Here is a 17,438-nt window from a genome sequence, read left to right on the forward strand (position 1 = left end):
CAAGAGGAATCCAGAATTGGTCCTCGATGTGCTAATAAATAAATTACACAATAAGCAAAGAGTAACGTTTTTATTTTTATTTTATTTATTTTTATTTTATTTTAACGTTGGTCTCAACTATGCTGATTCTAGAAATAATTTTAATAACAAGCTAGGTTCTCAAACTGAGTGAATAATTGATAACTAATAATTTATTCATCAAGCTTCAGCTCTTTGTCTTATAAAGTGTTCAGGAGGAGATCTCGAATTTATTCTCGACATTTTCCCCCTCTACATAAATAGCTCACGAACAGTTGGTTGTGAATATTCATTATTCAAACCTTGAAATCTGCACTGTGTGGGCCAGTAATATAAATGATGTCATATTATTTCTGTTCCTTGATGACTTACCTAACAAAGAGCAGAGTATAAAATTTGAATATTATAATAAATCCATTTCACCATTCCTATAATGATAAATGATGTGGGGGTCTCAGTTATATGGGAGATGGATCCTGGTACAGCAGTGGGGGTCCCCAATATGAAAAGGTTGAGAATCACTGTGGTACATCAACTCAATATGATTTTTTGATTTTTTATTTTTTTTAATATTCTGGCTTAAAACTCAAATTTCATGTGAATTTGTCTCAGTAAAACTCAATTTCTTAGTTGATCATAAAAAGCCAACTTAAAAAAATGTCATGAACAGGGTCAAATCAACACTTGTTTACGAATTCAAAGGACTATGCGTGGGGGTGGTATTTGCTTCCATTGTCTCGGTGTTAATAGGTATCTACCCATTTGCTAGTTGTATGCTATGAGAGAGGTCTAAAGTTTTTCAGAATTATTACAGTTGCTTGGAATCAAAATGAGAAACACAAAGGCAAAGAGCTGGAGGCTTGGTACAAAATGAGGAGCTCCCATCAAAATAGGAGGAAAAGACATTTGTCCTTTAAAACAAAAATTGAAGGCTTCTAAGGAAAAAAATGGCAGATTAACCTTAAAATAATAGGTATTAAGGTACTGAAGGGAGTAACCTTTAAGGCATGTCTTCAAAATGAAACTCTGAAGTCTTGAATCTGAATACCAGTGGGGAAGAGAGAGAGCCTTGAAATGAGCAAACATTACTCTGGCAAGTCATCAGAGCTGACAAAAGAATTTAAAAGTTTTGAGCTAGAATACTTCCTTTCTGTGATAAAATCAGAAACCAAAAAGCAGCAGGGAGAGCAAGTGGGCAAAGGAGAATATCAAGGGGAAATAAATCTCTTATTTTAAATTTATTTAGTGGTGCAGTCACAGAGGAAAAGATTAAATTCAATTTACTGTGGGTGGGTAACAGTACAGTATATTATCTATTGCTTTATATCCTGCTATCCTTAAAGTTTTCAGTGAAACCGCTTCACAATTTCTTTCTGTACAACTATCTCTAAACTTCCAGGACGGTGAGTTGTGTACTATTTACCAGGGAACCACTAATGTTCAGAATAGCCATCTGTAAAATCAGGACAATGACACTTCCCTGCCTCACAGATAAATGGATGACCTCATGGAAGGCAAGGTAGTCTAATGGCTAGCACACTGGACTGGGACTGGGACTTAGAAGACCTGGGTTCTAGTTGTGGCTTGGCCACTCTGTGCCTCAGTTTCCCTATGAGGACAATGATGCCTACCTCCTTTGTAATGCACTTTGTGATCTACTGATGAAAAGTGCTAATATAAAAACTAACTATTATTAACCTTTATGAAACAGATAATACAACAATGGGGAAGAGGGTCACCAAAACACCATAACAGAAACAATCAAAATGTTTCCCACTTTACATTTGTGTGCTTTACTTTATAATTACATGCTGCAGCATTTTTCCTGAGTATAGAAAGCATTCATAGGTTGCAAGTTCTGCTTCTGTGATTAATATTAAAGCTGCATAATTAACAAAACCCACAGATCAGCATAACTATGAGATCTTAACAAAAGGATTATAACCCCTGAATATTCAGAGACACAACTCACTATGGATGCATTACAGGAGGCTCAATCCTCCTGCACCAAAGCACCTCCTGCTTCCTACAGCTGGACTCACGTGGAACAGATTGTTATAGTGAATTCCTGGAATCATTGAAGAGAATGGGAGTTTTGCCATACACTTCAATAGGGCCAGGATTTCATCTTTAGTTTCTAGAAAGCCACGTTGGCAACCCCAACAAAGATCAATCCTGCCTCCCCCAGAAAGTCAGAGCCTCGGTTGCAAAAATCATGAGATTCTAAAAATAATAATAATTTTTTCTGCCTTCTGTTTTTGAGCCTTTATCTGTCACATTTTCTAGCTTCTTTCCACAACCACAAGGTTGAGACACTTAAAAAAAAAAGAAAGAAAGAAAGCTGAAAATGCAGGCGCGGGAGCTTTAAGAAAAACACTAAACATCATGAGACTAGAGATAAACTAATGCAAGTTGGCAACATCAAGACAGAGAGGCAGACATATAGAGCTCCAGCATATTGCCCAGTTTTGTGGTGAGAACACACTTCAAAAAATTGTGTTAAGTTCATATTGAAAAATACACTTTTTAATGGTACAACAGCAGCTACCTCCATCCCCCAGCAGAGAAAGAGGACCCCAAGGAGACTCCTTATATATTATTCCTGAGGGAATTCTGTGCCAAAAATTAAAAATTTTGCGACAAAAAATTAAAAATTCTGCACATTATATTTTAAAACTTTACAAAATTCTGCATATTTTATTTGTGACAATAACACAAAATAATCATATAATTTTCAATTATTTTGGAGATTTATTTCAAAAGACCTGTCAGCAAGTATGTCTGTAACAATACAGATGACAAAAAAGATTTAGGAAATGTTTTCTGACAAAAAGATTCCTTACTAGACATATTAGCACATCCATATGGCTTCATAGAGCAGAGGGCAATGCTAATATTTCCATGTATGTCAAGCACAGAAGACTTTAAGGGTATGTCTACACAGTAAACGGGGCGGCTCCAGGCATCAGCAAGCACATGCCTGGAGCAGCAAGCCACGGGGGGGCGGCTTGCCGGTCGCTGTGACGGCAGCAGGCTGGCGGCTTTCAGTGGCACGCCTGCGGGAGGTCCGCCAGTCCCGCGGCTTCAGCAGCAATTCAGCGGCGGGGACACCGATGGCGCGGCACTGGCGGACATCCCACAGGTATGCCGCCGAATCCGCGTGACCAGCAAACCGCCCGCAGGTGCGCTGCCAAAAGCCTCCTGCCTGCCGTGCTTGGGGTAGCAAAAAACATAGAGCCGCCCCTGACAGTAAAGAAAAACCCGCAGCTGAGCCATGCCATAGCACTTAAATATGTGCATAAAGTTCAGCACCTGAGTACCCCTGTTGCCAGATTGGGTCCTTAGTGAGTGGCATGGCTAAGTAGTACTCAGCATGTCACTGGACTAGAATTGAAATTGTTAATGACAATAGATTAGAAGGACAATGGGAATGGAGGCTCCAGCACAGCAGAGGGGAGCACAGGCCACTGTCTGGGGAGAGGGGGTCACCCTGCAGCCCCTCCCCTCCAAGACACAGACTTGGCAGAGAGTCTGCACCCAACCCTGACACAGCACGAGGGCTGGGTCTGCCCCAGAAACACCGCAGGGTCCTGGCCTTCCATGCTGGGCACACTGCGATAGTGAGTGAGAAGGACAGTCACACACCTGCCCCACCCTGTCCCCCCAGTCCAGGTGTGGGGCATGCAGGCTCAGCCAGCAGGATCCAGGTGTGGGGCAAGAGGGTTCTGTCGGGGGCAATATGGAAGCTCGCTGGGGGCTCCAGTGTAGGGGATCTGGATGCAGAGGAGCTTGTTTGGGGGTTTCCAGGTGCAGGGGGAGTGGGAGTCGGAGGCAATCCAGCTGAAGGTGATTGGGACTCAGTGGGATGATCTGAGTATGGGAGGGATGGTGCTTATCAGGGGAATCTGGGTGCAGGTGGCTTGGGGGGGCGGGGGCTGGTTGCTGGGGGATTAGGACTTTGTGGGGTGGGGGTCCAGGTGCAGCTGGTTGGGGCTCAGTGGGGGTGGGGGTCCAGGTGCAGAAGGCTCGGCAGAGTGGTCCTGATACACAGGGAGGTGGCTTGGCAGAGTGGGAGTTCGAGCGTTGGGGGCTCAGTGGGGAATGGTCTGGGTACAGCAGTAGGGGTCAGATGCACGGGGATTGGGCAGACCAGGGGGGTGGGACAGTTCCCGCACAGTGACCCCTACCCGCACAGCTGGGGAGCAGAGGCAGCAGGAAGCGGAGGAGAGCTTCCTGCAGCCAGGGGAGGATCCCGGGGTGGGTCTGACCCAGCCCCGACCTGGAAGCAACCTTTGCAGGGAAAAGGAAGTCCCATTCCCCCTGCCCAGCCAGGACTAACAGCTGGAGCCCAGAACATGATAAGAGCCAACAGCCAAGGCGTCCTCAATCCTCAGCCCTGGCTCCAGGCACACTGCAAGAGCGAACGAGAGGGACAAAGTCTCACACGCACACCCAGCCACACCCTCCAAGGCTGCTCCAATGCCCAAACCATATGCACCCCCTTGGGACTGCTGCCCAGGAGATGTGCATGAATCAATTATTCTGAAGGGAAAGAGTAAAATCTTCAGGGGACATTAATTCTGCACTTGCACAGTGGTGCAGAATTCGCCCAGGGAATACAGGTACAATACATAGAAGAGTCACACATCATCCCGTGCCTGCATGGCTGCAAAAGCTACAACTCAGGGCCTCTGCTTGCATCTGCTTCCTCCTCCCTCCTGCTCCCAGCAGCATCCTCCCCTGTGCCTGCTTTCCTCCCTTCAGGACATTCCACTTTACTTGTCTGAACTTCCATCTACAGTTAGGACAACCTCAGTCTCACCAACCTCCCCGTTGTTCAAAAATCATGAATCAGGCCCCAAATAGTCAGGAGATTTAAAAAATAATAAACTGAGGATTCTTTATATTTGCCTTCTAGGTCTGGCGCATTTAGGGTTTCCATTTGCAAGCTTTTCTCTACAAATATGAGAGCTAGAAACTTGTTTTACTTTTAAAATGAAAGCTGAGATTCTCAGATAGTCACCTGATTCCAGAAGCTGGAGCTTTAACCACCAACCATCAAGAGTGAATTGGCAACACACATGCATGCCTTCCCACCCATTCTCTCAATGCCTGCAACAACTCCATGCACACTTCCTCACCTCATGTACCCACTAACTTGCCAGAGAATGTTACAACCCCTCCAGGGATTAGAGAGGCTTTGGTTAAGCTCTTCAGAAGGGCAATGAGGATGGAGTTAGTTTAGAAGTTGCGTGCTGAACAGCCTGCAGGATGCGAGTTTCTCAGCTGTAGCTCCAGTTGCCCGGCTTCTGGCTGGAATAGACACAGCCACTGAGATAAGCACATAGGGGAGGAGCTGAAGAGCCAGCTGGAGACTGAGCTGTGGCCTAACTGGCTCTGCTTTGCAAGAACCCCGTTTCTCCAGATACACAAACCAACCCAAGCCCCAATATGGAACTTTGAGGCACCCACTGTTAAGCTTTTGTCACACTGAACATTGCTCTTTTCCAGTTTCTAACCCACGAGAATGCTTTATTTTTCATTCACAGGCAAAATCATTGTCAAGGTACCAGGGTGAGATTATCCTAGGTGCTCAGATAACACAGTGACAAACAGGGGATGATGGACAGAGTAGATTAGACAGATTAGCTCTTTTCTTATGCAGGCTTCTTACAGAAACTTAATTAACTAATCGCTTGGTGTTTCCTACCTCAATTCATCTGATCAGTGCCATCAGGGTATTTGATAGGGTTGAGTGGCTATACAGAATCTGCACAAAATAATCCATCACTTCATAGAGGGCCAGGCATTCATTAGCTGGGTTAATTGCTGCCAATCCAGACATCTGAGCTCAGCACCTTAGAAAAAGGAAAAGATAAACCCTGGTTTTCTGAAATGTTGATGATGAAGAACTTGTCCTGAGGTTACTCAATCCCAGCTCCTATGTTCCAGATCAGCCAATCAGAAAGAGAGAGCCAGGCAGGCTAACTTATCAAACAAGTTGATACATTTCTTTTGGGGAGAGTGGAGCATGTGTCCCGGAATGACTATTTTTAGAAGGACACTTCTCCCCCACCCATTTCAACTTTCCCCAAATCTGAGAGAGAAGCTTCAAGGAAAATAAGAAGTTGGAGATTGAAATGAGAGTCCCATTAGACAAATGGAAGCTATTTGGGGAATTTCTTAGCTGGAGAGTCGTTTCTTTTAACGTAATCCTGAGTGATACAGTTGCTTGAATTCCCCATATTATCTTTCATTGAAAATATATGAAGGGGAAGTTGCTATTCTGTAGTTCAGGGTTTCAAACTTTTGAACAACAATGTGCCTGACTAGAAACTTGTTTCAAAACAGAAGTTGGAGTGAGGGAGAATTTGAACTAATTTAAGGAACCCCAGAGTTATTGAACTAGAAATGTATAAATGACTTGTTCACTGAATTAGACAGTATTTTGGGACGTCTTGGTAGCTAAAAATGAATTTTAAAATTACAAGAATTTAGTGTGTTTGGCTTTTTCCTTTCCCCTCGCTAACACTTCAAATGGAATGATTATATATGAATGGCATTGAATTATAAATGAGCAATTACTTTTTCTTTATCTGCTTTGGAAAGTATTACTGAGTTATTTCATGAGATTACTGAACTAGGTAATCTGAGAAGGTTTGGTTGTCATGATGAAGAAAAGCCACATCATATTTGATAGGTGGAAAGAATTAAAGGAGTTTGGTTAGTCGCAGTAACATCTACTAAATGTGCAATGAGCTCAGGCATCTTTAAAAGGAAACAAAATTCTGTGATACATGGAAGCAAAAGTGTACAGAGTACCAGATAAAACAGAGTAGATATAAGGTTGTTATAATGAATTTAGCAAGTGGACATGTAACTGAATAAAAATTATCATTCCTTAAAAAATTATCATTCCTTAATTTGTAACTATGGGTAACCAAAAAAAAAAAAAAAGAATTGGAGAGTGTGTTTCACAAGAAAAAGTTCCAGGGATGTTTGATTGAAATGAGATATTAATAATTTGTATTGTAGTCGTTTTTAGAGGCTCTGATTAAGGATCAGGGTCTCACAGTGTTAGGAGTTATACAACCAGCAATGAATTTTTAAAACAAGACTGCAATTTGTCTGCTCTCCTCTGTAAGTTTGTTCCATAGCTGAAGCCCTGCAATCAAGACGGCTTTATTCACAGCTCTCTCTCCTGCCTGCAAAGGGGTGCACTCAAAGAAACAAAGGAGGACTAAGAGATGCAGTTAGCCAAGAACCTGGGACCGTACTGTAAAACCAGCGGGCCCTCCTGGTGTAAGGGAGGGGGAAATGTGCAAGGATAGGGAAAAAAAGGAAAAGCAGCACTAGTTCTAGAAACTCAGTTTTCATTTACTTTTTTAAACATGTTTGCAAACAAAGAAAGATTCACTCAATGTGAGTGTGGTACATTTGAGCACTCCTGACAATGACAATATTTTCAGTGTACTGTATAAATGGGAAACAGACGGGCTGGCTATTTAAATCTAATCTGAAAGTCTAAATGATAGGAAACAGCTGTTGGATGAATGCTAATGTTGTAAAGAACAGCTTTATCATTTTATCAGTTTGTTTTTTTATGTATCCATTCTAGACACCCCCACAGTTCTGCCAACTTATTTCACAGAATCTCACCTCATCAAATGTGAATGTACTCATGCTGTTCAGGTCCGTACAGAAGCTTTTATTCTGGTTTGCAGTTACTTATGGAGGCTGGTACCTTTTAGTGGCCCGATAATACATTCCTTGTGTACCCAAAATGCGCTTTGATGTGGTGGTTCATAGAATGCAAGGCCAGGCATTTAGTCTTTAAATAGAAAAGATGCTAACTATGTTTAGATATCTGATTATATTCTTAAACATCTAAAGAAATAAATTCATACATAACAGGGCAAACTAAGGGCTGGAAAACAGCTTGGAATCTCTGAAATCTTGGTTCATTTTCAGAAGTTAAATCACATATTGTCCAACTGCATTGTCCAATGGATAGAGCACAGAAAAGTTGGATCCTCTTCTATGTTCTGCTACTGACTCTCAGTGTAACATTGGGCAAATCACTTCTTCTCTCTGTGATGCCATTTCCACTCCAACCCTTTGTCTTGTCTACTTTGATTGCATGGTCTTTGGGGCAGTGACAGCCTCTTGTGTGCCTGTATAGTGGCTAGTACAATGAGGCCCTGATTCCTGTAGGTGCTACTGTAATGTACTTTTTTTTTTGGAGGATTATGAAATGTTCAGAGAAGTGCTATTACTGCCCCCTCCCCATCCCCCTGCAGACCTGAACTAGCAGTCTTGTGAGAGAGGCTTTTCTGACTGCAACCAGAAACAACCATCTTGGAAAATTCTATGAGAGAGGATTCTGAAGATTTTTCAAATCCCATTTTGCACACTCATCAGGTTGGGACATCCATCTAGGTTGGGATCTTCAAAACACATTAAACCATCCTCATCTCCCATAGAATGTCCAAGTCCTTATCTTCAAGGAGCTCCCTGGCCTGGACCCAAGGCAACTAAACCATCTATAGCTCCAGGATGAAAACCATGGTTGACAGCTATACTCCTCTGGCACAATGGGACTTTCTACAGCAAGGGTAAAGCTCATTTATGCAGGAAATAGAGCGTTCTCAGGAGCTGGCCCAAGACTATGGAATGAACTGTCCCAGGAACTAAGCACCTCACCATCTTCCAGGCTAAGTGAAGAGCACATTTCTTTAACCTTGCCTTCTACTTTACAAACATCAATGTGTGTAATGAAAAACATTCAAACACAAAACACCCCACTACATTCCCATCTCTCCAAGGAGAACTAAACGTGTGATGGATGTTTGTCACATCGTTTAATGCATTATTGGAGGGTATTAAGATACTATGCAGATGAGCATGGTTCATGAAACTGTATAGGATAAAATAGACACACCCAACTACCACTGGATTTCAATGAAATTTGAGCATCTAGTTTATTTACATTCCTTTGAAAATCCCAATCCCAATGAAAATCAGACTCCAGAACTTTTGAAGTTCTGCCATCACAAGTGAAAACAAGGATAGAACCATTAAATTAACCCAAACTCCACAGTATTGTGCTCATTAAGCACCTCTCTGATTTAGGGAACTATAAGCTATTGCATTTTTTTTACCCATCTTGACTCTTTAGCTTAGGGGGAAATATTGTATATTTCTCCACAGGATGAACAGAACACAAGCTCTTCAGCTGGAAGACCTGAGTTCAGAGGGATATAATGGAAGTTTCACAATACCTTTTGCAAAGCATCTTAATACACATTAACTAGACCATTTCTGCTTCTGAATTAATTCCAACTTCCTTTCACTATTGGTTATAACCTGTGAAATATGATGGTTTTATGATTAGAGCACTGTCATTCACAGGCCCAACTTAGGCCATTCATTTGGCAAGAAAACCTTTGTCAGGCAGAAGAGGATAATTTCCAGAGCAGTTCAACTGTATACAGTTCTGGATTGTATAACACTTTTATTCAGCCAGCCAATCAAAATTCAGGATTATACTGTACTGCTGATCTCTTATTTTTGTCATATGCCTCATGTCCCAGAAAATTAAACACGTTTTAAAAATACCCAGCCTGTAAAATTCTTTCACAAGCTGCAGCTGGGAGAAAATTTGCTGTTTACACAAAAGATATTATTCCAGAAGCTAAGTGGCAAAGCAGAGGCCATCCACCATCCAGCTATGCACACAGAGATAAACATCTGTCATACGCACAATTAGATTTCCAGAGTAAAAATGAAGGGGAGATTGAATGCCTCGGGGCACTGGTAACATGACATGGATTCACTTGTATAGGTCAGTGACTCACACCCAGCCCAGATCTGAAAAGGATGGTGGTTTCTGAAACCATCATCAGCTTTGTGAAATGAAATGGTGATCTCAGTCCAGTTCTTAATACTAATAATTTAAACAAAACAAAAAAAATCACCCACCATTACAGCTGGCAGCCTGTGTTGGCTAGTCTTAGCAGAAGGAGTGAATTCATAAGAACAGCCATACAGGGTCAGTCCAAAGGTCTATCTAGCCCAGTATCCTGTCTTCCAACAGTGACCAATGCCAGGTGCCCCAGAGAGAATGAACAGAAGAGGTAATCATCAAGTGATCCCATCTCCTGTCACCCATTCCCAGCTTCTGGAAAAACAACAAAAAAATTCACTTGGCGGATAAACTACCACCTCTTCAGGATCAAGCTAAGCTACATCTTTGGGGGTAGTGTTGGGAAGCCTGCACTGACACTACTGCTGCAGTACATGTTCTGGGGATACAAATCAAAAAAATACCCCTAAATATTTACTTTCATATTCAGTTCATGATTTTCAATATTGAATGCATCATTTCGGTCAGGGAGTTCACTGCTTCCATATCTTAAACACAGTGATTCATAGCTGTATAGTTTATAGTCAATGACACGCCATGTTCTCTGCATAGCTTTATACTTTATTTTTAAAATCTCCACTATGTATCTTTTTTATTATGCTGATGAATTTTCACTTATTTCATTTTGTAATATACAGCTCTGCCACCAATAATATGCCTGGGAACAAGATGATTACATCTCAAGAGGGTTTTTATTTTTCCTCCATATGCATAGTTTAATACACTGAAGATAAAATACAGTTTAAGCTGAAGAGGAAGAAAAAATACTTTATTAATAATTCTGGGCTCCCTCTTACAGCAAATTCTCTATGTGGAGAAAAGAAAAACCACAGTCAAAGGTAGACAATTAGATGTAGAGGTCAGATTTTGACCTGATGAAATTGGCATGGCTATTTAGGCAGAGAAATTTCAGTGGAGTTGCTATAGCAATGAGAACTGTTTGGTAAAAATTAATGAGAGATTATGATAGAATTAGAGATCACTGTAAATGGTCAAAGATGCTGTAGAAATAGAACCCTCGTGTTTCTGAGCAACGCCCTCAGAAAATACACTGATCTCTCCGGAAGGCATTGTATTAATTTAAACATTTCTCCAGTAAGTTCACGGACCAAATGATCACAATACCAAAATGAGCATCCTCTCAATTACAAGGAGGTATTCATGAATTTTCTCCTTGGTGTGAAACACATTTTATTATTAAAAACTTATAAAATACTTGGCAGGGTGCCTATCAAAGTGCTTTATGAAAGTTACTACCAGTGCTGGAACTTGAGCCTCTGAAACTCCCGCCAGAGATATATGGTACTAAATACATTTTACAGTTTGGTAAACTGAGTCAGAAAAGGTAAACCATTTATTTAAGGCCCCAACAATGAATTAGCATCAGAGCAGGGAATAGACAGAACACAGAAACAGTTGCACATTCAAATTCATGTGATGAGTATGAAAATAAATATCGAGCAAAACATGGGAAAGGAGATGGGAAAGGTGGAGACGCCACCGTGTTTCACTAATGGTAGACAGCTGCAGTCATTCTCTTGTTTATGCCAGTATATGATTGGTGGAGGAGCTCTGTGTTCAGTGCCTTCGGACACTGCTCAAGCAGGAGTGTTCTCGCTTTCAATGGTGAACTTAGAGAAGAAGGCTCCTTTTCAGTAACTAGAGGAAGAGGGATTCTCCCTATACACCAGCTACTCAATGATATTCTTACAGAGGTCAAATAATTCCTTTATACAAGCAGCAAAGGTTACTAGGTAAAAAATAAATCAAATCAAATGCATGAAGCCATTCAGTCTGGATGCTAGTTTGGTTGTAAGGCGACCCTGGAGGGGCATCTTCAGCAAGTCACCCTCATACAAGTAATTCCCTTGAATTACATTCATGGGAACTGCATGCAATCCGGGCCAATATGAAACTGGAAAAAGGCCAGATTTGAGCTAGACCCTTTTATGCACGTGCAGAATCTTGTGAGCAGGTGTTATAGGTCTTCCTCCTAGTGCACAGAAACTATGAGTCCGTTATAACCCCCCAGCCACAGAGTTTTGGCTCTTTTGCTTTAGCAGCTCATGCTTTTAGCTCTGGAGGGCTCCAGTTCTGTCCCCGGAGTGTCTGCCAAGAAGGCAGCCATCATAATCACAGCAGAGAATCAATTTCAAGCAAGATGAGAAACTGCATGTTATGTTGCCAGAGTGAAACTATTACATATTCATCTGCAATGTTGCTTGACCCTGCAGGGCAAAATGAAGCAGTTCACACAAAGAATGACTCCAGAGTTTCTACAAAAGGGGTCCTGATCATATCATTGGAGGTGCAGCATGCTATTTATGGCAGCAGCAAGGACTACGGCATCTCCTTTTATTGCAAATGAGATATAGGCTTGGGTTGAATAAATAAGATTGATGTTGGAACAATAGGTGGAGCTTAAGACTCCCTTTACCACTTATAATGGTTACAGTAGGTTGAATCAACAAAGCAGCTCTCTCATCACACCAACCAAGAATAAGCAGGAGTTATAGAGCAGTGCTGCTTCCTTCCAGATAGGGAGCAAAAAGAGCTTTGACACTTTAACCCCTAGCAATATACAGAAAGGAGGAACAGCGTTGTGAGGACTGGAGAGCTCATTTCCTTTGCTGTTGTGCCAGAAAAGATGAGATTCTGACGTGTTGTGCTGCCAGCTGAAGAATCGTGCTGTTATTATTTCTGCTTCTTGCAATATGGCAGGGCCTGAACTGGAACACCAGCTCCAGACTGCCTCTCACTTTGAGGGAGTTTTTAGTTTACATACAAACTTCATGACTGGCTCTAGGTTTTTTCCCACCCCAAGCCAAAAAAAAAAAAAAAAAATCTGGGAGTGCAACTACCAAGGCAAAAAACAAAAAAACCACAAAGGTGGCCAGAATGCCACCCCTGAAATTGTGCAGCCCCAAGCACGTCCTTGGTTTGCTGGTGCCTAGAGCCGGTCCTGATGACTGGAGACCGGCTCTCATACAAAGAAATGACTGATATAGACTGTGGCTGTCTTGACTTCAGTGAAATTACATTGGCTTCCATCTGCTGAGGATCTAGCCCAGTGACTATATAGGTTTCCAGAAAAACTGCCTTTTTGGCCATACATCATGTGTGTGCTTATCCCATTGAAACTAAGGGCAGTCAGTAAAATGGCCAAACCACGGAGTGGGCACTGTACCCAAGTCACTCAGGGCTGTTTAGATGAACATCCTAACGATTGGGGTGCCCAGATAGCAAGTGTGAAACATCAGGACAGGGGTGGGGAGTAATAGGTGCCTATATAAGAAAAAGCCCCAACATTCAAGACTGTCCCTAAAAAATCAAGATATCTGGTCACCCTAGTTTGGCACCATTGACAATAAAAACAAAAAAATACAAGTATCAGAGGGGTAGCCGTGTTAGTCTGGATCTGTAAAAAGCAACAAAGAGTCCTGTGGCACCTTATAGACTAACTGATGTATTGGAGCTATTCAATATAGCTTTCATCCCATGCAGTGCGTCTGACGAAGTGGGCATTCACCCATGAAAACTTATGCTCCAATACATCAGTTAGTCTATAAGGTGCCACAGGACTCTTTGTTGCTTTTTAAAAAAATACAAGTTACCTGCTGCCACCTAATAAAGAGAGAGGCACCAGTACTAGCCAAAGGAAACTGAAGACTCTTGAAAATAAATACTTCTCTAAACTTGATGGTCTCTAGTCAGAACTTGTACAAAATTACAAGAAGAACCCCTAGAACTTCAGTTAAGATTAGGTTTTAATCTTTATTAAAAGATTTTTGCAGGCAAAACTTCCATTAAGTTTTTTTACCTTTCTAAGGATTTCTGGATTGGAGCATTGTGGCATAAAATCTAAACAGGGGCTAAAGTCTATCTCTGGTGCGACTCCATTGACTTCAGTGGAATTAAACAAGATGAATTTGACACACATACTCGAGACCAAATGATTTAAATTTAGAGTATTTATTCCCAAAATATATTAAAGTATTTCCAAATTGGACCAATAGCGTGCTAAGGTATTTCTTTTAAGGAAAATAAACAAAGGGACTAAGAAAAAATAATTCAAGTTAAGCAGTAAATTTCTTTTCGTTTTTCATGAATGGAGTGATCAGTTATTCCTCTGCTCTTTTGGGTGAATGGGGTGTAAACTGGAATAGAACAAGTTAGTATGAGGAACAGCCTGCAATGGTTCAGGTATTAATATAGCAAACAGCAATCTGAGAACTGAAATGTTTGTTTGGAGGGGTTTTGCGGGAGCAGGTGGGGTTGAGAGCTTTATAAATCATTTTTTACTTTCTTAAAATGCATCGTCTAACAGCTGGCAAGCATTCAGAACATGCTTAAGAGCTGAAAAAAATTGACATTGACTTCAATTCTGAGTACCCCAAAATACGTAATGTGTTGGAAGCCTTGACATGGCAAGCCAATATGCTAAGTAGGTGATGTGAGCTTAAAATCATTTATCAACAATTACTCCAAGATTGATTTGTACAGAGAGACAACAATAGCAAACAGCGTCTGCTTCCCTGAGACCCATGGTGCATGTACCCATGCAGGAGGACATTCTAAACCATTAAAGGATCATGATATTAACCCCTTAGTTAATCATTCCCCTTGGCAACCTCATCACAGCTATTAATCTGTTGGATGCCATCCCTCTAGCTATACTTATCAAACAATCAGAGCTATGCTTGATATGTTGCCTGCACTCCTAATACATTCTATATCCTATTTTTAGGTGGTGTTAAATATAATAGAGCTAGGTACATGCAGAAAATGCCATTTTAATTTTTAAATGAATTTGTTTCAGCTCTATTAATACCCCTTTTATGTTTACTTGCTGTGAACGTTCAATCATCTCTTACCATCAAAAGTGTTCATAGAGAAGGAATTTCAAAGTTGCATGTGTGAATATCCATGGAAACCAAATTTTGAATTCACAAGAGAGCATCAGCACCAGAAGTCTAAGTGTGTTCATCCAATTGGGGAAATCCAATTTACCTGACCAATCACAGCAAAGCAACACTGCTTAAATTTTCAGTGATTGCAATTGATCTATTCTGGGATGAAAAAGGTATGTGTTGAATAAATTCAACTAGAATCTGATTGGAAGGCCATTGAAGCCACTGGAAAGATTCCCATTGATTTCTGTGGGATTTGGATAATACATTTCAAAGCAACAGGCCAAACGGTCCATCTAGTCCAGTATCCTGTCACTGACAATGGCCAGTACCACATGCTTCAGAGGAAAGTGCAAGAAGCCCCACAATAGGCAGATGTGGAATAATCTGTCCCCCAGGAAAGTCTCATGTCAATCCCTAATAGTTAGAGGTTGGTTTAAACTCTCCAGTATGAGGTTTTATCTCTCTTCCAATATCCTTTTTGTTAGCATTAACAGTTACAATGCCGGATACTCTTGTTATCCATATAAATATCCAACCCCCCTATGACCTTGCTATTGGCTTCAATGACAACCTGGGGCAATCAGTTCCACAGTCTAATTGTGGATGGTGTGAAAAAGTATTTTCATTTAGCAGTTTTGCATTTTCTGGTTTTCATTTTCATTGAATGCTACCTAGTTCTTGTGTTAGGAGGCAGGGAGAAGAGAACCTCTCGGTCTAATGTGAAATCATGATAGGCTCGTGGATAGTCCCTAAACTGAAAAAAGGGGAAGACATAGATGTTATTCATTTTGAATGATTCACTCAACTCCACCTTTAAATATCACTCACTGTGTACACTATTTTTTCTTTTTACCTGTCTACTAAATTGTAGTATTACAGCATTTCTGTTACGCTTTGTCAGTGAATTTGAATTTTAGTGTGACCAGCTCTCTCCCTCTGATTATTCATGGGCTTGAGGTCTCCGCCACTCTCCTGCACAATAGGAAGGACAGAGCCTGAAGAAAGGTCCCTAGCCTGATACCCTAGCTTCATTTAGAAGCTATGTCTAAAACATATTCATGTTTTTGAAGATGGGGTGTGAATTAATGCTAACGGGGAAAATATAAAATTACAAATGCATGAGAGGGAAGGTTGGGTCCTGCTGAATGTGTAATGATGTGTCACATGAGAATATAATTTCATTATCAATGGCAATGTTTTTTTCTGGAGGCCTTGTTGAATGAGAAATCTCACACTAGGTAAGGAAAGATCAAGCTGTGTTGATTGGATGAGCTGCCCTCCTGCATTATAAGCTCTTTTTGTTTTGTCCTGAAGGGCGTCTCCCGATTGTTATCCTTTGTTTCAATATAATTTGTAAAAGTCTTCTCAGAATGCTTGAAAACAGAGCCTTGTGCTTAGGGCTGTCAAGCGATTAAAAAAATTAATCATGATTAATCGCACTGTTAAACAATAATAGAATACCATTTATTTAAATATTTTTGGATGTTTTCTACACTTTTAAATATATTGATTTGAGTTACAACACAGAATACAAAGTGTACAATGCTCACTTTATATTTATTTTTATTATAAGTATTTGCACTGTAAAAAAAACAAAAGAAATACTGTAGTATTTTTCAATTCACCTAATACAAGTACGGTAGTGCAACCTCTTTATCATGAAAGTTGAATTTACAAATGTAGCATTATGTACAAAAACCACCTACATTCAAAAATTAAACAATGTAAAATTTTAGAGCCTGCAAGTCCACTCAGATCTACTTCTTGTTCAGCCAGTCGCTCAGACAAACAAGTTTGTTTACATTTTCAGGAGATAATGCTACCCGCTTCTTGTTTACAATGTCACCTGAAAGTGAGAAGAGGCATTCACATGCCACTGTTGTAGCCGGTGTGGCAAGATACTTACGTGCTAGATGCACTAAAGATTCATATGTCCCTTCATACTTCAACCACCATTCCAGAGGACATGAGTCCATGCTGATAATGGGTTCTGCTCAATAATCATCCAAAGCAGAGTGGACTGACGCATATTCATTTTCATTATCTGAGTCAGATGCCACCAATAGAAGTTGATTTTTTTTTTGGTGGTTTGGGTTCTGTATTTTCTGCATTGGAGTGTTGCTCTTTTAAGACTTCTGAAAGCATGCCCCACACCTCATCCCTCTCAGCTTTTGGACGGCACTTCAGATTCTTAAATCTTGGGTCGAGTGCTGTAGCTATCTTTAGAAATCTCACATTGGTACCTTCTTTGTGTCTTGTCAAATCTGCAGTGAAAGTCTTCTTAAAATGAACAACATATGTTGGGTCATCATCCGAGACTGAATATATGGCAGAATGCGGGTAAAACAGAGCAGGGGACATATAATTCTCCCCCAAGGAGTTCAGTCACAAATTTAATTAATGCATTATTTTTTTAACGAGTGTCATCAGCATGGAAGTATGTCCTCTAGAATGGTAGCCGAAGCATGAAGGGGCATACGAATCTTTAGCATATCTGGCCCGTAAATACCTTGCAATGCTGGCTACAAAAATATCTTGCAAACGCCTGTTCTCACTTTCTGGTGACATTGTAAATAAGAAGA

At 40.9% G+C, this 17,438-nt stretch overlaps 1 long non-coding RNA gene across 2 annotated transcripts in view; it reads right to left on the minus strand.

Moving 5' to 3' along the window:
* LOC120370441 overlaps positions 1-17,438 on the minus strand; it is a 124,308-nt gene that overhangs the window by 94,848 nt on the left and 12,022 nt on the right. The window contains exon 3 of one of the 2 annotated variants that reach the window (XR_005583737.1): positions 5,729-5,876. This is a non-coding gene — a long non-coding RNA (uncharacterized LOC120370441). Of the gene's footprint in view, positions 1-5,597; positions 5,877-17,438 lie in introns of those variants that run through there. The other variant, XR_005583736.1, reaches the window with a different exon arrangement.

Source organism: Mauremys reevesii, linkage group 8 (genome assembly GCF_016161935.1).
Source record: "Mauremys reevesii isolate NIE-2019 linkage group 8, ASM1616193v1, whole genome shotgun sequence".
Classification (NCBI taxonomy): Eukaryota; Metazoa; Chordata; order Testudines; family Geoemydidae; genus Mauremys; species Mauremys reevesii.